Genomic DNA, 23,511 nt, shown 5'->3' on the forward strand with positions numbered 1-23,511 from the left:
AGGAGAGCAGGTGCCCACGGGCAGGAACAGGACGGAGCTAGCCCGGAGGTGGCACCGGCGCTGGAGAGACCCCCAACGGAAAAGAAGGGGCCCCCGGAGGATGGGCAGGAGCGTGCCGGGGGGAGCGGATGCCGGGCAGGAGAACAGGACAGGCTGCCCGGGGTAGCCGGGAGGAGCACCACGACGGAGACGGAATGGGCAGGGAGCGGTGCCCGGGCAGGGCGGCTCAGGGAGCAGGAAGGAGGCAGGCTGCCGGGGAGCCGGCTGGAGCACCCAGGCGAGGCGGATGGGGCAAGGGAGCGGTTCACCACGGAGCAGGACAGGCTGCCCGGGTGCCCGGGCGAGCACCAGCGGAGGGCGGGATGGCGGACGGTGCCGCGGACAGGAGCAGGACAGGCTGCCCGGATGGGCCCGGCAGCGAAGAGCGGCCGGGGCAGGGGCGTGCGCGCGGGCAGGAGTCAGGACGGGCTGCACCTGGAGAAGGCCCGGTGGCGGAGCACCAGCGAGTAGGGCTGGATGGGGCAGGAGCGGTTGCCCGGGCTAGGAGCCAGGTACGGGCTGACCCTGTGCGGCTGGAGCACCACGTCGGATGAGCGGGATGGGGCAGGGCGGTGCCCGGGCAGAGCAGGACGGGCTACCGGGCGTCAGCCCGGTGGAGACACCAGCGGAGGGTCGGGGATGGGAGGAGGGAAGCGGTGACCCGGGGCTAAGGGAGCGGTGGCCGGGCAGGAACAGGACAGGAACCGGGGTGGCACGCAGCGGAGGAGCGGATGGGCAGAGGAGCGAGGTGCCCGGGGCAGGGAGCGGATGGACCCGGGGCAGGAGCAGGACGGGCGCCCGGGCTGGAGCACCCGGCGGAGAGACAGCAGGCCGGGGCAGGGAGAGCGTGAGCCCAAGGTGAAGAGGAACCCAGGGCAAGGCAAGGACGGCTGCCCGAGGATGGAGCACCGGCGGAAAAAGAAAAGCGGCCGGAGGCAGGAGAGCGGACCCGGGGCAGGAGCAGGGACGGGCCTGCACGGGAATGACCGGGCTGGAGCACCCAGACGAGGGCGGGATGGGGCAGGGAGCGGTGCCCGGGAGCAGAGAGCATGGACGGCTGCCCGGGATGCCGGCTGAGACAACCCAAGCGAGAGGCGGAGAAAGGCAAGGGAGCGGTGCCGGGCAGAGCAGGAAACGGGCTGCCCGGGGTGCCAGGCAGAGGGCACGCCAGCGAGGAGGGCGGGATAGGGGAAGGGAGCGGTGCACGGGCAGGAGCCGGACGAGGCTGCCCGGGTGAAACAGCTGGAGCACCCAGCCGGAGGGCGGGAATGGGAGCAACGGGAGCGGTGCTCCACGGGGCAGGGAGTCGGGTGCCCGGGCAGGACAGGACGGGCTGACCGGGAGTGCCCAGCTGGAAGACACCAGCGGAGGGCACGGGACAGGAGCACAGCGCTGAGATGCCACAAGGGGAGAGGGACGGCGGGCAGGAGAGCGGAGGAATAGAGGCAGGGAAGCTCCGGCTAACCCGATCATAGCATGCACACAGGCTATGGCCGGGACCGACTTCCGGGGCTCGCGGACGCCGCGCGAGCGCGCTCTCAAGTACTCGCACCAAAGGCGGACTTCCCAACACACACCACCACAACCACAACACACAACCCAACTAAACCCACCCCAGCACCGCGCCGGCGACCGATCCACCGCGCATGCGCCAAGCTCTATCAGCCACGCGCTTCACACGCGAGACGCAGGGATACGGCTGACGACGCCGAGGCCTGAGGAGCCGCCATGCGAACAGCCGTCCCCATCGGGGCAGCAGTAGGGCACGTGGGGAAAGAAACACAGAGATTCAAACACCTCCTGCTGAAGCAAGCTAGGGCGGGGGGGGGCAGAGTCTGGGGCTGGGGGCCGGGCCCCCCTCCAGCCTAGTGCTGGGGCTGCTCATGGTGGATCACACCCAACAGCTGAGCCTGGCCCAGTGCCCTGCCCCATCACAGAACTCCTGGGTTCTGTTCCAGCCCCCACCCCACCTCTCACCATGGCCTCAAGCGTCTCCGCACCCCCCTCCGCTTCTGTACAAGGGAGAGACCCTAGGCCCATCTCACAGGTGGGTTGTCTTTTTGTCTAGATTACACTTCCTGTCATTCATAATTGTAGTCCTATTCAGGGAGATGGGCCCAGTTTCTCACTCCAGTTTTGCACCAGAAACCTTTTGCTGACTTCAGTGCAGCTGCTCCTCATTTATGATGGTACAACTCACAGGAGAACCAGGCCTAGGATCTTTTACATCTGACCCTGCCACTTATTCGCCCCCTGAAGAGTGAAACCCACTGGAACATCAGACTCCCTTCCCCAGCCTTTCACTGTGGTTTTATAGAGAGGATTATGCCTAGGTCTTTACTGCAAAAAATAGGCTTGTTTTGACATTAAGATAGCTATTGCAATGTAAAATCCTAGTGGAGACAAGGCACACATAGTTTTTACCTCTATGTAGCTTGTTGGAGTCAACTCTCGAATCCCAAACTAGGGTTAACTTGGACTAGCTACACTGGTGAGCTAAGGATAAAAGACAAGGAGGGAAAATTCAGTAAATGACACAAGCAGAACTGTCTGTAATTTGTACCTGTTTCCCACAAAGTGGCAGCATGTGTCTCAGTGAAAATGAGGCCTGTGTTTCTGCTCCTATGGGCAAAGAGACCATACCCTGTGTACCGCCTCCTCCTATGACGGCTTTAGAGCAGATGAGCCAATTTGTATGCATGCCAGCAGTTCTACATACAACACCTCTCCTTCCACCTATTAATGCACCATAATATTAATTATTGTGGGGGAGGGTTGTGACAGCTTTATTTACATTACAAATCACTCACTTATTGAGGATGGGGCTAAGTCTCTGTGAAGAGTAAGGAGGAGCAGAGGGATGAACAGGGTAATGACACAAATGTGCATTTCTCAGTGCAACAGATGGTTCTTCCTCTTAACTGAATAATAACTGTGCCCTGGGTAATAAACATCTCAGGATGTCTGCCCAGGATGTAGTTATTACCTTGTAAACAGGAAGTATCCTGCAATTATCTCATTATAACAAGTCAATGCTCTGGACTAGTCAGAGCATTCTGACGCCAATAAGTGTGGAATAACTGTGTGAGGGGACATCACCCCACACCCTTCCCTTCTCCATTGCTTAGAATGGCAACTAGTTAAACAAGTGCATTACTCAGTTAACACAGTTCTCTGTTTCTCAGTTATGTCAGGGTATGTCTACACTACAGCAGCACAGCTATAGTGATGCAGCTGTGCCACTGTAGCGCCATAGTGTTAATGCTTCCTGTATAAATAGGCAGGGGTTTTCTATTGCTGTAGTTTAGCTGCCTCTCTGGGAGGCAACAGCTAGGTTGACAGAAGAATTATTCTGTCTACAATGGGGGTTAGGTTGACCTAACTACATTTCACCGGGAGCAAAAATTTTCATAGCCCTGAGCAATGTAGTTAGCTTGATCTAATTTTTAAGTGTAGATTAGGCTTCAGAGTTATTCCCTAGGACAGATCGCCTCATCTTCATAATAGGAGGTATGCTAACCCTTGGTATTTGAGGTAGGGCAGGACTGAGCTGACCCTACAAGCATTGATTCAGGAGGTGAAGACAGGATTAGTGGCCTCTGCACACCAAAAACAAAACAAAAAAATATTCGTATTGCAAACAAACCCACCCACCCCAACACAGCAACCTTCCTCCATCTACGTATTCATCCATGCGGTCCGTTTTTGTGCTCAGCCATTGGCAGCAGGCTCCTCCAGGCCCAGACAGGGAGCTCAGATCCTTCACACTAGCTATAGTGCTGTTATAAAGGATTCTGGGCCACGTTCTGAGAATCCTAGTAACTGCTGCCAAGTGAACTGCAACAGAAACTCTCCAGAAGTGTGGCAGGAAGTGCACTGAAGGAGAAGAAAGGCTTGGGACCAGCCTACTGGAGAGTAATCAAGCCAGCCCTGGTGCTAATCTGCTATCATCCTTGGAGCTATTCATGCTTAGCCTGTTCCTAAGTCTTTTCCTGTTGTGTGGGCATGTTCCTTAAAAAGACAGATACATTTTTTAATTCTTCTGGCACATTAATAACAGTTCAAATATCTTATCTAATGAACCTTCCCCAGAACCACCATTCTGGTCACTTGTCCCTATTAAAGCAACCAGCAAAAAATAATAATACTTAACCATTATTCAAAAGAAAATACGCCCAGTCACTGGGCTGCCAATATCAAACTACAGCCTGCAGAATGAAACTAGCTGATTTCTGCTAGAGACCTTCCATCAGATCTCTTAATCTTCTATACATCAAATATGTATCAGAGGCCTGCAAGGCCCTGACCTTGCAATTGGATCTGCAGAGTCAGGCCCCTCAGCCTCCACATAGACCCACTGAATTGTACTGGTTTCTGCACAGAGACAGTAGCCCAACCGCATGGAGGCGAATCCAGGATTGGGGCCAAATGAGCACCAAATTACCAAAATTCATTAGAAGTCATTTTGATTTTTACTTCCCACTTCAGGAGACATGTAGCTAAGAAACTGAAGCACCAATACACGACATAGGATGATTTGTGAGTAGCACTTTCAACAGTCCCTTCTGCATCCAGCCCACTTTCAAACTATTATGAAGTCTGGGCTGGTTATCTTCCCTTGAAAATGTGGTTACCAGTTTTACACCTTTAGAGAGAAAATTAAGGCAACAATACATGGTTTTTTTGTTTCTTCAAGTTTGGCCTCTGGTCCCTTCAGTCCAAGCACAAGACCAAGGTCAAGTTGAAAGTTGATCTCAGAATTGGGGTGAGCAAAATTCAATGACTATTCAGTTTTCTGTAACTTTCTCATTCAAAAGCCCATTCACGACTTGGGTGACTGCCTTACAACTAACAACCACCCCAAACTTCCAGCAATTAGAATATATATATCTCATTCTACAAACAGGTTTCCTTATAGCATTCAGAGATTGCAGAGATGGTTAGATACCATGGTGATGAACATGGTATAAAACAAACTAAAAAGCACCATCCCCCTCACATATGTCCCTAATCACAGGGTTTTTTTTCCCTGACTGAACACTTACCAATTTACAAATAATTCAGTTTTATCAGCCGAGCAGTAAGTGGGAACGCACAGGAACGCTTTGGCAGGATTGTAGCTATTAAGAGTTCAGTAAACTAGATTGAATGAATGGCTTGTCAACCAGACATACAGTTAATATCTAAATTAGGGTCTCTATCTCTTGTATGCTTTTATTAGTACTATGTAGGAAGAAAAGACCCTAAAGATCATACCATCTGACAGACACTGGCCAACAGATTATTAGACATGGTAGGGCACAACTCCTGCCTGTGCAGGGAGAAAGGTATTAACGTCCTCCTTGACACACACTCCCAGAGAGAAAGCACTGCTTTGTCCAACCTGGCACACAGAGACCCAAATTGTGACTCATGTTCAGGGTTCCTAGAAATCCATTTGCCACAGAAAAAAGTGCAATTTGCATCTTTACAGAGAATTTTTAGTTTTTTACATTTTGTGAAAAAATAAAAACGTATACAGCAGAACTCCGTTTATCTGAGCCTCCGTTATCCAGCTCTCCGTATTGACCAAACCAGGGCTGAAAACCCAAGACCCGCTGCCCAGAGCTGAAGCTCTGCAGATTATACAAATTTTTGATTATCCAATCTGGCCCCCATCCTAATTAGATTGGATAAACGGAGTTCCACTGTATTGTGGCTAGGGAAACTAAAGTTCAGCATTTCATTTTAATCGTGGGAAAATGTAGATTTTTATGTTTTTTTTTAATCAGAGAATTTGGGGGGAGGGGTTAATCACGGGAAACTAGGATCCCTGCTCATGTTCCACCCAGCACCCACCTGCATGCAGTGGGAAAAGTCCTCTAGCATATTTTCAACACACAGGCATGTGCCCTTGCTCTGCCTTACACACAGCCTGTCCCCATCAGAGTCCCAGTGTTTCCAGCCCCCAGAACCAGACATTTCCCACTCTGCCTCCCTCTCTGCAGGCTGTGATTTACCTCCTGGGGCTCCCCAGCTGGCCTTCACCGAGGTCTCCACGCCTGTTAAGTGCTGAGATTAATTCCTTGTACAGGTCCAAAACAAAGCAGCTCCCCTGTCCCAGGCCCTGGACATCTCTGCACAGAGCATGTCTCTCAAGAGCACACTGGGAAGTGTAGTTCCTAACCTCTCCTGCAATGTAAAACAGAAATAATATGAGTCGGCTACAGAGTCAGATGGATACGCAGAGCTGTCTGGGAAATGTAGTTCTCGATGAGCTAGATGACAGGCTCTTTTGCAGCATCCTCTGAGTTTCTGGGAAATGGAGTTTAATGTCTAATTAATAATTACTGATGTTATTTTGAAAGCCCAAATGTCCTCATGCCACCCTCTGTGTTGCGACACACTTAAAGGGCAAAGGCAACTTAAATTTGTGCCCAACATTTAAACACTGTAAAAGCAAACCTTTATAAAAGCTAAGACCAGTAGCTATGTTTGCACAATTTTTTTTCAGTTCCAAAGGAAACAGCTGGTTTTAAACAAATGACCCTTCCTCTTTAGTATTTGCAACTCACATTCAGCTGTCAGCACCTGAAAGTGACGTTGACCATAAGTGAAAAAAGGGAAGCTGATTCGGTGTAGGGTGACCAGACAGCAACTGTGAAAAAACAGGACGGGGTGAGGGGTAATAGGCACCTATATAAGAAAAAGTCCCCAAAAACGGGACTGTCCCTTTAAAAATGGGCCATCTGGTCACCCTATTCGGTTGGTTTCCATTTTGCAAACTGGAAGTCATGCAGAAAGTAAACAAACAGCACAAATAGGGACCAGCACTTTGGGGTTTTAAAATTCTTTCACTTCTGATCATCTGAGGTGTTATTAATACAAACAAAGTAATGTATTTCCTTGCAACATATATTTTTGTTACTTAAAAACCATAATAGAATAAAGGTGAAATTGGGAGAGGGAATCCAATGTGAAAAAGAAACAGAATGTAGACATTCCAAAATAAATATACCAGTAATAATACTTTGCATAGCTCAGAGGCCTCCACCTGAGGATCAAAACATGCTGCTGAATTTGGCCTCACAGCACTTGAGTGAGGTACCTACATATTGCCATAAATCAGCGGTAGTGTACAGCTTCTTGGTTGTCATGATTTAGCTGTCAATAATCTCAATTGATCCAGGTCTGCCCCTGGTTGTTTAAACCTGTTCTTGGAAAGGCCAGTCTCCGCCAATGTCCTGCCTCCCTGTTTCAGCACACAGGAAGCTGGCCTCCAGCTGGCTGGGAGCACTCTCCCTAGTGTTGCTCATCTGTCCTCACCACCTGGCCTGCCAGTGTGGAGCTGGGGTGGAACACTCAGCTGGCCAACTGCAGGGATGTCAGCTGGAGCAGCTCCCCCAGTGACTGGGGGAAGAGAATAGGAGGGTTGCAGGGTGAACCTCCCCTCCTTCTTCCCCATGTCGGGAAAGGATGACAGCACAGAGAGACAACTGGGGAGAAGCCCCAGGTCTGGAATGCCCCATTCCCAAATGAGGGAAGGAGGCAAAGAAAGGAGCAGCCAGAGCTCCTCTCCTCCCTGGCCAAGGAGCAAAGAGGAGAAGTTGGAAGGTGCACAAAGCCCCTTCCTCCAGGAGCCCTGGGCAACCTCAGGGGCTTGGCTTGTTTCCATAATTAGCCACAGGAAGCCTCCTGAAATGCAGGCAGCCCTGAGCTAATGTGGGGATGTGACAGTTCCCAGGGGGCTCCTTCCTACTTTCTATCAGTGCTTGGGGATGCTATTGTGGCAATTGCAGAAATGGGGGCACCAGTCAGCTCTGGGTTTATCTTTCCTGACAGAAAAACACAGAGCGGAGTTCTGGGTCCCTTGGAGTGGACACAGAGCCATGGGGATGATACATGGACCCTATGAACATATTCAGGTGTCAGGCTGCTCTACTGGGAGAGCCAAGAGCACTCACCTTTCAAGTCATGGGATCACAGAGATTAGGGAAGGAAAATGCCAACCCAGTCAGACCTGGAGGCCCAGGGCAGGACTGGCCCTTACAGTCCAGCTGTAAATGTGCCGACCCAGTGTTAGGACTCTCACCCCTTCCCTCTGGGAATGTCCCCATGGATTCCCCTGCTGAGCAGATCTCGCTGACTGGAAATGTTCCAGAGACCCACTGCCAGCATTTCCCCATTTAACTGCTCCTGGGGCCCCTTTGCCAAGTCTGCCAAGTGTCCCTACACTGCTCTTCATGGCCTTCACACATCCCCCATGGCTGCAGGGATTCCTCTGCAGTAGCTTCCCCCACCTGCTGTGCAGGCTGACCTCCCCTCTCCTTGTTCCCCCAGCTGGTGCCCAGCCATTAGGGAGGCAGGAAGAAGGACATAAGAACGGCCCTAGTGGGTCAGATCAACGGTCCGTCTAGCTCAGTATCCTCAGTATCAGTGGCCAATGCCAGGTGCTTCAGAAGGAGTGAACAGTACAGGGCAATTATCAAAGGAGTGCTCTGCTGCTGAAGGCACCATCTTTCCCAACATCAAGCCCCAGCATTTTGAGGCTCCTAGTTCCAGGTTCCCAATTAAATTCCAGTTGAGTAATTACTTCCTCTCCGCTCTCACAAGTGAAGTAGTTTCGTTCCTGAATGGGAGACCTGCAAGGACAACCCAAGATGCTGCAGGCAGGTGTATTAAGAGCTCACTAGGTGGCACTCTTCTCTCATAGGGAGGATTGAACCAATGCTCCAGGAAGGTAGCAGGCTCATTGCTGATCAGAGGAGTTTTGGGAAGGCCACTGATCTCATTCTCCAGCTCCATATGCCCATACCCCCATGCTCACCAGGCTCCGTTTAAATAACAGATGACAGTTTAGGGGGAGGGTTTAGCTGCCACCAGCCTCCTGCTGAAGGAAAAGTGGGGCCCATCAACTGACACTGGGCCACACTTAGTTACCAACATTTGAACCTGTGTGCCAAGACAGTTCTGCAGACGAGCAAGGACCCTGCATGGTGAGGGATACTCTTCCTTTCCCTCCAGTTATTTAACTACAGAATCCAGACTAGCTGGAAATATTAATATCATGTAAGTGCTCAAAACAGCCACCACATCATTTTGTCTTCAATGTAGAGCTCTAGGATGCCTGCCAGGAAAAGAGAATAAAGAAGAGGAGAAGAAATAAATTCAGTCACTTCTCCAACCCAGATATTATTTGCTCTTTCCCTCTTCCCTTTCCTTATTCTCTTCCACCTCCAGTTCATTCTATGCACCTCCATGCAAATTCTGTACTTTTTTATTTATTTATTAGCAGATCCAATAAATTGCTCCACAAACATTTTTGTAGCACTAACTTTACAGTTCCACCAAGAACAGGCATGGTGCACGTGCATTCCAATGCATAAGCTAGCCTTCAGAAGACCATACACTAAGGAGGTGTCTGACTAGCACAGCAGCAGTTTAACGATTTCTCCCTCCAGTATTCACAGAAAGTCCTCAGTCTCTGAGGTTCCGTGGCAAGGGATGATTCTTTCCCACCAAACTCCAGGAAATTCCACCAGGTTTCTAGATAAATATCCTTTTTGCCCTCTTGCCCATAGAACTCTGACTTGATTGGTCAGCTTTTCTGATGTTACCCACACTTTCTGGAGCCAGTCACTAGATACAGAGGAAGTCACATCTCTTCCACCACCTTGCAATTGTGATTCTTGCTAAAAATCACATACAAGTAATTGGTTCTTTGTAGGTCTTTTACAGCGCAGAACTGGGGGGGAAATACCCTGCCAGGTTATCTGATAATTGGTAACCCATTGTTTCCTCAATGGAGTCTCCAATGCTTTCCAAAATTTTCTAATTTTTAGACAGGTCCACCAAGTGTGGAGAAATCTGCCTGTTTCTTTAAAGTCTTTCAGGCATTTGCCCATCTCCATACCAGAGATGCATTTAAGTTTAAGATGGGTTAAGTACCATTGGTAGAGGATTTTAACATAGTTTTCTTTTATGGGTGTGCATATTGAGGTACAGGAACCGCTGTTCCAAATACTTTGCCAATCCTCGTTCTTGATCTCCGTATCCAAGTCTGCATTCCACATTTTTATGAACATGTGTTTTTCCTCCAAGAAACAGCTTAAAATATCTTTATACAAGGTGGAACATAGACCCTTGTGTTTTATAGGTGTGTCAAGTAATTTTTCAAAGACTGTTAATTTTATGCTTAGGTTTGGTTTCTAAAAGGATGGATTGAAAAATGTCTCAGTTGCATTTATTGGTGCAACAGAAGTTTAGCATCTTTTGCAAGCTGTTCAATCTCCTCAAATAATCTAAATATAGCTTCTCTGAATTACTGGCCCAATCTCATAATACCAATATGCTCCCAGGCTTTAACGTTTCCCAAAGTTTTATTAGAGTTGCATTCTGTGATATCTGCTGTGGGCATTAGATGTGATATGGAGGGGCTTAGTTTTCGTAAGTGTGATCCCACACCTCTGTTGTTGCCCTCATAAAAAAGTGGCTAGATATTATTTTTGCCTTAGAGAGTTTCTTTATGCAAAAAATCCTGTGGAGTTTGGTTATAGGACAATGTGTCTGTTTTATCGCTATCCTGTGTTGATTAGAGCTTGGAGGTATCCAACACAGCAAATTTCCTATTTGGCTTGCCCAATAATAATGTTTATTATTTGGCAACACCAGTCCCCCACTTTTACCAAGATCTCTGTCGGCTGGCCTGTTTGACCCTTGGCTTCTTGTGTCCCCAAACTACTTTATCATCTTCAGCAAGTTTCTATGAGATGATGATGTATTGCACCCTCACAAAGTTGTATGTGTGCGGATGCTGTAGAAATGTGAGACAATTAACAGTGCTAGCGAGGAGACTCCAGCAGTGCCAGAAGATGAGAAGAACCCAGAAGCACTGGGAAAAGTAGTCTCTCAGGAGGAGAGCCCAGCAGCCATATTGGTTTGTAATGACATGTGATCACAGGCTATGGGACAGCTGGGGCTGTACTTGGATGGGAGACCTCCAGGAAAAGCCCCGGTGCTGTAGGAAGTGGTGCTGGTGACACAGTAGGTGGCTTTCTGAGTTAGTGGCAGGGAGGGGTGGGTGCTGTGCTGATGAAGATGCCATTTTTCCAAATAAAATGCAGAACCAAGACCCAGGACAACTATCACCATTACAGGTACGATAGGACTTCTCAGAGTTGTGCTGCCAGCCACGCTCGCCTGTCCAGATTCCATCATGGGTAACTCCATGCAGACCCTCCTCCACTCCCTCTGTGTTTTCAATTGTGCATAGAGATCCTTTTACACTTCCGGTCCTAAGTTGTCATACAGGTCCTTTGTGGTTTTATCCTCTGCCACATTTCACCTCAGACATGGCTGAATTTTAGTTGTGGAGGAAGGGAGTTTTGCGTTTACTGTGTACAGTCTATAAAGCGCTTTGGGATCATTAAGAGTACTGGGGCTATAGAAATCTGAGATACGTTCTTACTGTTCTCGCTAATAGTCCCAGGAAACGAGGGCCTAACCCGGACAGGAGGAGAGGAGCCGAAAGTCCAGGCCCTCGAAGAAAGGGGACTTGTAGCGAGTCGGTGTGGCTCCCCTCCGGCCCAGGGGCGGGAGCACCCAGCCAGCAGCCTGAGTGGGCGGGGCTAAGGTGCAGTGAGCCCGCCCCTCAAAGGATCGGGCGACGACCCAGAAGTACAAAAGCCAGCTGTCAGAGCTCAGTTGGGCCCCAGCCGCCGTAGGGAGCAGACGTGCCACAGGGAGCTCGAGACTGGGAACCCTCTAGGACCCAGGACACCCGCCGCGACTGGCCAGAGCTTCCCCGCGCCCGCTACCTGGATGAGCTGCCGGAGCTTCCCCGTGCCTCTTACCCGGGGGAACGGCCAGAGCGTCCCCGGACCTACTACCCGGAGGAGCCGCTGGGGCCTCCCCGTCCCTGCTGTTACCCGGAGGAACCGCCGGAGCAAGCCGGGCCGGACTTCCCTGAGGAACTGCCGGACCTGCCACCCAGCCCTGGCCGTGAGGAGCCCTTGCTGCTGGACTTCCCGGGGGCCGACCCCACGGACCAGGTAGGCCCTGAGGGGGAGGTCAGGAGTAGCCCAGGGGCAGCCGACTCCGGTCAGGCTGCAGCCATATCCAAGCCTATGTCAGTGTGTTGCGGGCAGGATCCCCACTGACAGCAGCGAGTCTTGGCCGCTGCTAGGGCCCCAGGCTGGAACGCAGTGGAGTGGGAGGGCCTGCGAAGGGTGGCAGACTCCCCCTCTCGCAGGCCTGAGGAGGCCTTTCTACTTGAGCCTCGTAAAACCCTGTGCTTTGCTCAGCCCTGAGCCAGAAAGGCCTGAGCTTTGTGACTCTGCGTTTGGTGCTCCGCCCGAACTTGGGGCTGGGCCCCTTTGACTCTGCATTGTTGCCCAGCCCTGAAGCAGAGGGCCTGAGCCCCCTTTGACTCTGTATTGTTGCCCTGCTCCGAACCCGGGGACCCGGGCCTTGTGACTTTGTGTTTGTCACCCCAGGACCGGAGTCAGGGGGCTGGCCCGGCCAGAGAACATGTAGTGAGCCGGTGCGGCTCCCCTCCACCCCTCAGAGAGGGTCAAGCCCCGGTCCCACTCGTTCACAGGATCAGTGAACATAACTAAGGAGCCCAGAGAGGAGCAATTAGAGTGAACCTGTGATCTTCAGTCCAACACATTTTGCTGCTGTCTCTGTTAAGTTTGTAGGATGGTTATGGGCTCTGCCTTGTGCTGACTAAGGACAAAATGATAGGCTGAGAAGTATTTTGTAATATCTCCTATTAGGACGCCCTCAGCTGCCCCTGGCCCACTAGGTAGCAGGGGAGGGGGAAACCCCCAAACAGCTCCTTTCCCAGTGAAACCCCCTGGCTCAGTGAAAGTTACATACACATGAAGCAGCAACACCTGCGCCTGACTCCATCTCCTCACATGGTCACTTGACTAGCCCAGGCTGGGATACAGTGTCCTAGTGAGGACGGGGTGTATATGATAAGTCAATAACTCCTTTCTGTGTTTGATTTCATGGTGCTGCACCCACTTGCTGTCTCCTGCACTCCACTGCCTTTCCCCATTTATCTTGTCCCTCCATGGGCCCCAAATCGCTTTTCGTCTCTCCTTCCCCAGCAGTGTTAATGTGACGGGGGAACCAGCCAGCTGCTTCGTTGCGTGGTCCTCTACTCCAGTGTTCAGCATGGTGTGGGACATGCATTCATGCAGAGTGCAGGAGCCCAAGACCTGAGCAGTCCTGCGAAGCAAACCTGACCAAGCTGGAGACCTGCTGCTCAGGATCTAAACAGAAAACAGCATGCTTCGTTCCATCAGAAACATGAGGCTGTCAGTGCCGTGATCTAACCCATTGTGTTTGGCACAAAGAAATCACCTTGAAGTTTCCTTTGTGCTGCCCCAGACACTGCAGCATGAATTTGTCACCGTGCCACCCAGCTGTGGCCTGAGAACCAAGGCGTTTACTGACAGGGTGGTGCTCATGAAAGCAAATCTCTTGTCCATCTATGGACACATGGGTACCACTATGGAATGGAACAAGCCTGGGGCGATAGCCTCATCCTTATCCCCCTCCTGTCCCAGCAGTGCCTTAGAGCTCCATCAGTGCGAAGGGAACATAATGAGATTTTTATCATTACTACTTACTGAGTGCTGCGCATAGCATAATCTCTGCTCCATGGAGTTTACAGTCTAAGCTAGACTCAGCAACTCATGCTAGACAAACAAGTGACATTTCAAAGCAATATGGAGACTTTATTTTTTAAATTGATGATGAGTTAGGCAAGAATTTTTATAAGGGCGAATTTTCATAGGAAATTTCAAACTGAATTTCAACTTTGGTTCATAGAAACACTATGCTGCACAGAGTGAACATTGCAAAAATGCAACAGACTTTTAGTGGGTTTAAAAATTATAGCAAACACTAAATATTAAGATCCCCACACAGATGCTCCATCCACACTGCTCTTTCCACGTGTTCTGGAAAATGAAAGAGAAACAATTTTGCTATTGGCACCTGCTTTGTTCTCCCCAGCTGCTCCGTTTTAGCACCACGAGTGGGTGTAAGAGCAGATTTCAGTATTAATCATCTGTGTCAGTGAACGTCCATACTGAACTCGCAATTCCATAATGTATCAGCCAGGACTGGCTCTAGGCACCAGCAAGCAAGCACGTGCTTGGGGTGGCACAATTCCAGGGGCAGCATTCCGGCCATTATTATTTTTTTTTTTTTGCTTGGGCAGTTGCGCTCTCGGAGCTTGGGGCTGCAAAAAATCTAAAGCCGGCCCTGGTATCAGCTGAGGGATGGTGAAATGTACTTTTCTGGTATTTGCTATGGATGAGAGGAGCCAATACTCTTGGGTGAGAAACTCCCAACCTTGAGGGGAGGGGGGCGTTTCCTGTTTACCCCCAGCCACAATGTGAATTGTGGGCAAAACTGGGAATATCCCAGAATGGCCCACTGGAAAAAGCTGAGACAGTCAACCAATGAGTTTAGTCTGGGTACCACCAGAGCACAGTAGATTCAGAACCAGCCAAGCATCTGAATCGAACGAAGAGGCCAAGGTTTCCAAAGTTTGTTCGTGAGCAGCTTTAGCTGTCCCAACCCCTAGGTGCTCCCGGTACAGATGTCCTTAACGTACTGCGGATAAGCTTTTCGAATCAGCATCAGGGTTTCAGCTCCATGCCTTCCCTTCAATGAACAGAAGTTGTATGGCTTAGTCTCCTGCACTGCTTTGGAAAGGCCAACCCTAAGACACCCCCCCAGTGATATTCGATAGTGCTTGCTACCTGCCTTTGGCCCACTTTTTAAGTTAAAAGCTTCTAACTGTGATACACTGGTCAGTATGTATATCTCCCAAGTGAATACAGATGTGGAGGAGATACTCTCCAGTGGTTTAGCATGTTTCACATGCACATTCCTAGCTTGGTTGCCTTCAGATAGCTACCACAGAATACAAATGAGCAAGGAGTACAACAGTTTGGTTTGGTCTCTTAGTAGGATGAGTGATAAAAGAAGAGCATGTTCCTAGGAATCAGCTGTCTGTCCCAAACCATTTAGTTCTGTCTCCATTAGGAAAGTGGCTGTTAAAGGGATATCCATTCAATGAATATAAAGTAGTCAATAATGTTTAAAATAAACCCTTATCCATTTGGAATCCTCCCTCCACACACCAGCAGAAAGCCATTCCTTCTCCGTTGCAGTGACACCACCGAAGCCAAAGGTGTCTGAGGATGGATCAGCCAGGGTGGCTTGAAGTCAATGAGAGGAGAATTTGACCTGGAATTTGTCACAGGGCCTTTACAGCTGGAGTGCTGTTCTCTGCTGTTCTGGTCTGTTAACAGCTCCAGCAACTGAATGGCCCTCCCCAGGCCGTGAAGGTCAGGTGACTGAGGTGAGGTATACGGGAAGGCTGGTCTGGCGCTCAGGAGACCTGCTTTAAGTTCCTGGCCCTGGCACACTTTCTGTGTGAGCTCAGGTGAGTCACAATTTATCTGGCTTCAGCTCCCACTTTGCTAAATGAGGGTAATAATCCTTCCTGCCGTCCAGGGGTGCTGTGAGGGGACCGTGAGGAGCTGTATGAGCAGTAGGATAGGAAGAACTCTCACCTTTGTTGCTGATCAGCTGTTTTGTGCGGGGCTGGGCTAACAGGGCTGCAGGATGTTGGTATACACTGGGGAGGCCCTTTGGATAAAGAAAAGCTGGGAACTTGGGGCCACATTTTACTCTCAGATAAGTACAGAGCTTGGGCCTGATTCCTCCGTCATACCCATTTTACCCCAATGGAGAGACTGCTGATTTACATCATCGTCAGAGGAGAATCAGAGCAGTGATTTCAGCTGGAACTCCGTGTGTGAGGGCAGGGTTTGGCTCTAATTATTCTGCATTAAACTGACATGTAGAATGAATGGAAATCAGAGATCATGCTAAAATGCTCATACGAATTAACTCTCCCAACAAATACTCCATTCTCAGATGAGACGTGTTCGCCATTCCCAGCCCGAAGCATTGTGTTTCCAGCTGCAGCCTCACCTCACTTTTAGCCAGCCAGTAGCTTTCCCAGCTCTTTACAGGGTTTCACTGCTCAGCCTTTAGAAGTGAATAGTTTGTGAGAGCCGACTCGCCACTGCAGCTCTGTGTTAAAAGGAAAAGGAACAGTAACCAGCAATCCTTGGAACAGCACCTCTGTGCTGAATGAGCTGGAGAGTTTGTAAGTGATGGAATTAAATAACGATAATGGTAAAGCCCCAGGGCTTCTGTGCGTATGACTCTTTGGATCACTCCAAAGAGACCAGGATTGGTCTAAATCATCTTCATCATCACGGGAAATCCCAAAGGGACATGGCCTCCTTGCAGATCAAGCACCATTCAGATTGATCTAGCTAAGTCCTTAACAGGGTTGGATTGGAAGTTCAGGGCCTGTCCATCATGAGCAAGATTTTGGCACCCACAAGATCACCGACTGTGTAGATGGACCATTGAGTTTTTCTAAATGGTTTATGTTTATCCACCACTTGTTATCTTTCACTCTCCAGAATGGAAGGGTTACTGTATTCTCTGGGCAAGTGTCCCCTGTGGAGTCCTACCTCCAGAATGTGCTGTGTACCGACCACTCGAGTGGGAGAGTCACTGTGAGGTTAGAAGGAGAAAACAATGGGGAAGATGGCAGAGCAATCCTGAAGACTCTTCTCCCCCATGGGGCTAGCCATTTTTGCTGAAATGTCCCCATGCTGCTGGGAGTTATTGCCTGAGATCACAAGATGGGTATGGGTGCAGTGACTCCATCCTTTCCTGAACTCATGTTACGTCATGCTTTCCCTGCACTATACAACCCTCTTTAAGAGCACACAAAGTTCTAAACAGAGGGCTCTTACTTCAGCCCAGTAGATGGGAACATTGCTGCAGAGAATGTTCAGTGTCATTCCCAGCTCTCTGCAGTCGGCCAGTTGCCCCTCGCGGTAGCTGTAGGACAAGCTGTTGTCTCCTGGGACCTGCTGGGAAACAAGATGTTTATATTGGTAATAGCAAAAAGAGGGATAAAGTTACCAAAGGCATTGGAGGCACCACTCAGCAGAGACATCTGGGACCTTTCACACTGCTCCTCTCACTGCATGGTGAAGTTCTCGCTTCTCTGGGTAATTTCAGCCAGGCTGGGCATGGCAACCTTATCCATCTTCACAACCAAACACTTCCTTCTGTCCTGAACCCAAAAGCCAATGAGCCTCTGGAAGCCAGTGGGGAAAGAACTTTGCGACAAGTCACAGAACACTCAGGCATTTGCTGCATAAATCGAGAGCAAAGCAGTCAATATAAAATAGGTTGCTCCAAACCCAGAATACCGTGTGCCAGCTAGGAGAACAGATTTGTGTGCATCAGGCACCATTGCTGGCACTGCCCTTGCAATTACTGTCAGCCACAGATTTGTTAGTTGGCTTAGATTTATTGCCAATGTATTTTCATTTAGTGTTCATGTACCTAGAACATTTTGTAAGGTGCATCATAGGCAGTGAGTTACCGAATGAAGCAAATGTAACAGATGGCAGCATGCTCCTCCATTTCAGGCCATTACAAGCAGAACAGAGTTGGTCATAAAAAGCTGGATGCAAAGGCCATGGGGATGGCTGTCTTCAACTAGAAGTATTTTAATTCTGGATCTGCTCTTAATGGAAATCTTCAGGGAGAAATGGAGTTTCCTAAAGTCAAACCAGAAGTCGCTTATTCAGAGAGAAATCCCTGTGAAAAGCACAACATTTTAGACTCTATTGCTTGAGCTAAAGAACCAGGTCTATTAGTTCAAAGGCAGTAGCAGACTCATGAACCTTTATATGTGATCTAGCCACTACAGACAAAGCACCACGTTATGTAAGCTTTTGTTCTGTTTATTGTCCTGACTTGCCTCAATGTACCAATCCACTGCAAGGCTTTTGACACTCACCACTCTGAGATCCCATTTACTCTTTCAAGTCAGCCTGAACATCTGGGGGACTCACATGTTTATAGTCGCACACGACAGTCACTGAGCTTCTGTTGCCCTGGACGTGAAAGGCAGGCACGTTCTCCTGGCTGCTCACCACCATCGTCTGCTAAATCACTTCCCCATTGCTTCTGCTGCTGGTGGTTTGGATAATCTGCAGGAGACACATCACACACGGTGAAATTACTTCAGTGGACTCTAGGCTGCCGGCAGTATCAGCCTTTGAGGCTGATATTTTCAGAGGCATGGGATTTGCAAGCAAACAGTTGTACAATGAGAGACCAGCCAAGTATTGAGCCTGCTGGCCTGGATAGTGCTCCTAGATGAGATAGTCATAGTCTAAAGCTTGTGGCTGCAATTTACTGGCCGATTTACAAACTCAGGGGCAAATATCCCACTCTCTGCTCAGAAGAGAGGAGATGGATAATTCATGCTGAAATCTACAAGCTATCCATCAACCAGTTGGGTTTTCTTCTTTCGGTAATATTAATATAACATGAATATAATGGTTATAACAGAAGAGTGTCCTTATTCCTATTGCAGAGAGGAAGAAACTGAGGCACAAGGCGGGCAAGATACTCCCCAAAGATCACAGAACAAGTCAGGAGCGGAGGTAGAAATAAAACCATTGAGTCATGGATCCAATGATTTGACCTTGCTGCTCAATAATGCCTGACTGGAAAGTACAGACATTGGGCAAAGAATCTAAGTACAATTAGCATTCATGAATGACATGGTAACAAACAGTCTATGCTGGGCATATCATACAGACCACATAGATGGCGTCAGCCTTCCATTTGCTGCTCTGCTCACTGTTTCAGTGAATTTTTGAGTCATATGGACCCCAATCAGAATGGATCCAATAATGATAATGGCCAAGAGGACCACCAGCACACAGATCAGGATGATCTTCTTCCTGTTCTCATTAATTCTCGGTATGAACTTGTAGGCTTGCACCAAAGCTGCTCTCAGTATTAGCATCTGCTCAACAGTAAGGAGATCAAGAGTTTGCAATGGTTATTTACCACTTTACAGACACAAGTGTGATCTATGCAACCAGAGAGAGCAAATATGCAGAATTTAGCATATGGGGACCTCCAAGGAAAGGTCAGCCTTTGGAGCTATATCTTTGCTATGATGAATCTTTGGGGAACCCAAACGGCAGCAGCATGACTGATTGTGTCCACCCCTTGTCTGAACTCCACAAATATGCAAATTTAAACCCACTATGGGGCTGACATTCACTCATGATGCTGTTCTGTATCTTGGGCATCTGTCCTCTAGCTCCCTCTGAACAAAGCTTCACACAGCTGGAGACGATATCTCTGCTCTGGATCTTCAAGCTGGTTTGACCCAATCTCCACCACCCTTTCTGGAATCCACCTCCCCTCTCATCTTGCATAACTGCCCAGATATTCCCAGTGGGCAACATTTCTGACCAAGTGAAAAATCCTCACACTGCAATTTCTGTAAGAACATAAGAACAGCCATACTGGGTCAGAACAAAGGTCCATCTAGCCCAGTATTCTATCTTCCGACAGTGGCCAGTGCCAGATGCTTCAGAAGAAAGGAATAGAACAGGTAATCATCAAGTGATCCATCCCCTGTTGCCCATTCCTAGCTTCTGGCAAACGGAGGCTAGGGACCCCATTCCTGCCCATCCTGGCTAATAGCCATTGATGGGCCTCTGTCCTCCAGGAACTTCTCTAGGTTTTTTTTAACCCTGTTATACTCTTGGCCTTCGCAAATCCTCTGCCAAAGAGTTCCACAGGTTGACTGTGATGTGTGAAGAAATACTTCCTTTGGAACCACCCTTCAGGTAGTTGAAGGCTGCTATCAAATCCCACCTCGCTCTTCTCTTCTGCAGACTAAATAAGACCAGTTTTCTCTCCTCGTAAGTCCCCACTCTATCCCAGCTCCAGCTTCTTGTGATAAAACTCTGGGAAACTTTAACATCTCGGAGCATGTCAGTATAATAAGATTTGGTCAATTATTCAGAGAAGCTACATTTGGACTGTTTGAAGTTTGCAAAAGATATTAAAGTTCCATTGTACCAATACCTGCCCATGAGACATTTTAGCATCCATCCTCTTAGACAGTCAAACCTATGCAGAAAATGAACAGACTTTGAGAAATTACTCATCACACCTATGAAACACAAGGGTCTTCATTTCACCTTACAGAAGTTGTTACTTAGAGGGAAAAATATGTTCATGAAAAGGTGGAATACAGACTTAGGTATGGAGATTAAGGATGAGGATTGGCAAAGTATTTGGGAAAGTGGCCCTTGTACCTCAACATCCAGGCTTATAAAAGAAAACTATGTTAAAATCCTCTAACAATGGTACCTACTGTGACGGGTTAGTTCACAGAGGCCCCCTTGTGGCTGCCAACTGATGTGCCAAGACTACTTTCCCTGCCAGCTCAGGACTCCAGCACCCTGTCTTGTTGAGCCAGACACGCCTGTCTGCCCCAACACAGATCCAGGGTCTGAACCACATGCCTCAAAGCTGCAGACTTGACTGAAAGCAACTTAAGAAGTGTTCCTGTCTTTAACACTCAGATGCCCAACTCCCAATGGGGTCCAAACCCCAAATAAGTCTGTTATACCCTGTATAAATTGTTCACCCTCTATAACACTGATAGAGAGTTATGCACAGCTGTTTGCGCCTGCCCCACCCGTCCCCCAGGTATTACTACATATTCTGGGTTAATTAATAAGTAAAAAGTGATTTTATTAAATACAGAAAGTAGGATTTAAGTGGTTTCAAGTAGTAACAGACAGAACAAAGTGAATTACCAAGCAAAATAAAATAAAACACGCAAGTCTAAGCCTAGTACAGTAATAAAACTGAATACAGATAAAATCTCACCCTCAGAGATGTTTCAATAAGTTTCTTTCACAGACTGGAAGCCTTCCTAGTCTGGGCACAATCCTTTCCCCTGGTGCAGCCCTCGTTCCTGCTCAGGTGGTAGCTAAGGGATTTTCTCATGATGGCCACCTAATTTGCTCTGTTCCACCCACTTATATATCTTTTGCATAAGGTGGGAATCCTTTGTCCCTCTGGGTCTCCCCACCCCCCACCCCTTCTCAATAGAAATGCAACAGGTTAAAGATGGATTTCAGTTCAGGTGGCATGATCACATATCACTGTAAGAATTCATTTTTCACTTGCCAGCACACATGTATAGAGGAAGACTTACAAGTAAAACAGAGCCATCTACAGTCAATTGTCCTGGTTAATGGGAGCCATTAAGATTCCAAACCATCATTAATAGTGCACACTTTGCATAACTACAATAGGCCCTCAGAGTTATATTTCATATTTCTAGTTTCAGATACAAGAGTGATACATTTATACAAATAGGATGACCACACTCAATAGATTATAAGCTTTGTAATGATACCTTACAAGAGACCTTTTGCATGAAGAGTATTTTAGTTACATTGTATTCACACTCATCAGCGTACTTTCATAAAATCATACAGAGTGCAACGTCACACCTACCCCACCTTAAAGTCAGACATACATTTGTGGTACAGGGATGGCCCGGCAAGACTATAACAAAACAGGTGAATTTCTTCACACGTGGTTGTCCTATCCAAAAGCTGGGACAGTTTTGGAAGGAGGTTGGGGATGCCGTTAAGAAGATTGTGGGTTGCCATCTGTTGGATAACTTTTGGGGAGTTTTGTTGAATTTTCGCCAAGATTCAGTGTATAAGCTCTACAAAGAACTGATTACCTTGTATTAGTTGTAGCAAGAATCACAATCACAAGATACTGGAAGAGACGTGACTACCCTAAATCAATTGATTGATTTCAAACAGCATGGGAAACACCAACTGGAAAAGCTCACCCATCAAGTCAGTGTTCTACAGGGAAGAAGTTAAAAAGGATAATTAGCTAGATACCTGGTCGAATTTGCTGGAAAAGAATCATCCCCTGCCATGCAACATAGAAGACTGAGGATTTTGAATACCAAGGAAGGGAGAAATTGTTAAACTGTTACCTTACTGGTCAGATCTCACCCTAGTTTTATGAAATCCTGAAGGCCAGCTTATGCACTGAAATGTTTGTACATCAAGCTGCTTCTGGGAATTGTAAAGTTAGCCCCATAAAAATGTTTCTGCAACAATTTATTGGCTCTACTAATAAAAAAAAAAGGAAGGAATTTGCATGGAGGTACATAGAATGAGTTGGAGACGGAAGAAGAGAAAAAGGAGATAAGGAAAGAGAGAGAGAAAGAGCAAATAATTTCTGGGTTGAAGGACTGATTGAATTTATTCCTGCCCCTCTCCTTTATTCTCTTTCCCTGGCAGGCATCCTAGGAAAAATGGGAAAGGATGTGGTGGCTGTTTTGAGCACCTATGTAATATTAAAGATTTCCAGCTAATCAGGATTCTGTAGTTTAATATGTGGAAAGAAAGACAGAGGACCCCCCGCATGCAAGACCTGGTTTCTCTCTCAACAGGTTCAAATATTGGTAACTAAGTATGGTCCCAGCATAAGCTGATGGGCTCCATTCTTCCTGCTGTAGGAGGCTGGTGGCAGCTAAAATCATCCCCCAGCCTGTAACCTGTTATTTACGCTGAGTCAGGTAAGCATGGGGGTATGAGCAATGTTTATGCAGGGTGGAGTCACCGGACCCATTCATGTCCTGTATTCTCAGAGAAAGGTGACAGCTCTGTGCTGAAATGGAAGTAAAAGGCCCATGCCATTGGGGAGGAGAGTCCATTGGGCCCTTCTCTCTTCTCACTTTAGGTTCTTCCCACATCCTCAAGGACACCACATCGGTGATCGTCTAGAGTTCTGTACATGGCACCCTTTGGAAGTACAACAACAATAATGTTCATTTCTTGACTGTTGTTGGAGTTCGAGAGCACACTCCCTTGTTACATTGCAGTCACTCTGCCTTGGTCTTCTATTACTGCTGATGGCTCTTTTGGCTTTCACCACGTTTTAGTTGCCTGGGCCTTGGGTTAAAATCACCCCTTATCAAGTAATTGGAGTCCAAAGGCAACTGGACAAAGTCTGCTTTTGCTCCTGCTTGTGGAGTTATCCTGGGGGAACCAAGGAGAGCAAACAGAAACACGTAGCAAAATAAACATTCCTTCTATATTCCATAACTCATGGGAACAGCAGCGTGGATGGGGATTTGGACTGTTACTTTGCTTCCATATTTACTATTCTTTCTACACATCAGGATGGTTTTTTCCTGCAACCTCAATAAGGATTCTTTAAAATACAGCCAGATCTCCTGGACTCCTTTCCCTCTCATGTTATTTTCCCAGGGGATCCTGCCCATCAGTTCCCTGAGGGAGTCAAAGTCTAGTTTTCTGAAGTCCAGGGTCCATATTCTGCTGCTCTCCTTTCTTCCTTGTGTCAGGATCCTGAACTCAACCATCTCATGGTCACTGCCTCCCAGGTTCCCATCCACTTTTGCTTCCCCTACTAACTCTTCCCTGTTTCTGAGCAGCAGGTCAAGAAGAGCTCTGCACGTAGTTGATTCCTCCAGCACTTGGA

General features: G+C 48.2%; 2 protein-coding genes and 1 pseudogene across 9 annotated transcripts in view; 1 reads left to right on the plus strand and 2 right to left on the minus strand.

Moving 5' to 3' along the window:
- Nucleotides 1–6,219, minus strand: part of EI24 (EI24 autophagy associated transmembrane protein) — a 36,788-nt gene extending 30,569 nt beyond the window's left edge. For 2 of the 4 annotated variants that reach the window (XR_004372275.2, XM_075073587.1), the window contains exon 1: nucleotides 6,039–6,214. The gene's annotated coding sequence lies outside the window, so the exon portion shown is untranslated. Of the gene's footprint in view, nucleotides 1–2,602; nucleotides 2,694–6,038 lie in introns of those variants that run through there. The other 2 variants (XM_032769996.2, XM_032769997.2) reach the window with 2 other exon arrangements.
- The window catches only part of LOC116818780 (surfactant protein C-like), a 31,884-nt gene continuing 10,378 nt past the window's right edge, over nucleotides 2,006–23,511 (plus strand). For 2 of the 5 annotated variants that reach the window (XM_032769998.2, XM_032770002.2), the window contains exon 1: nucleotides 2,006–2,086. The gene's annotated coding sequence lies outside the window, so the exon portion shown is untranslated. Of the gene's footprint in view, nucleotides 2,087–4,016; nucleotides 4,805–15,374; nucleotides 15,491–16,465; nucleotides 16,649–23,511 lie in introns of those variants that run through there. The other 3 variants (XM_032770000.2, XM_075073588.1, XM_032770001.2) reach the window with 3 other exon arrangements.
- On the minus strand, nucleotides 13,745–18,967 carry LOC116818807 (surfactant protein C-like; annotated as a pseudogene).

This window comes from Chelonoidis abingdonii, chromosome 18 (assembly GCF_003597395.2).
Source record: "Chelonoidis abingdonii isolate Lonesome George chromosome 18, CheloAbing_2.0, whole genome shotgun sequence".
In the NCBI taxonomy this organism is placed as follows: domain Eukaryota; kingdom Metazoa; phylum Chordata; order Testudines; family Testudinidae; genus Chelonoidis; species Chelonoidis abingdonii.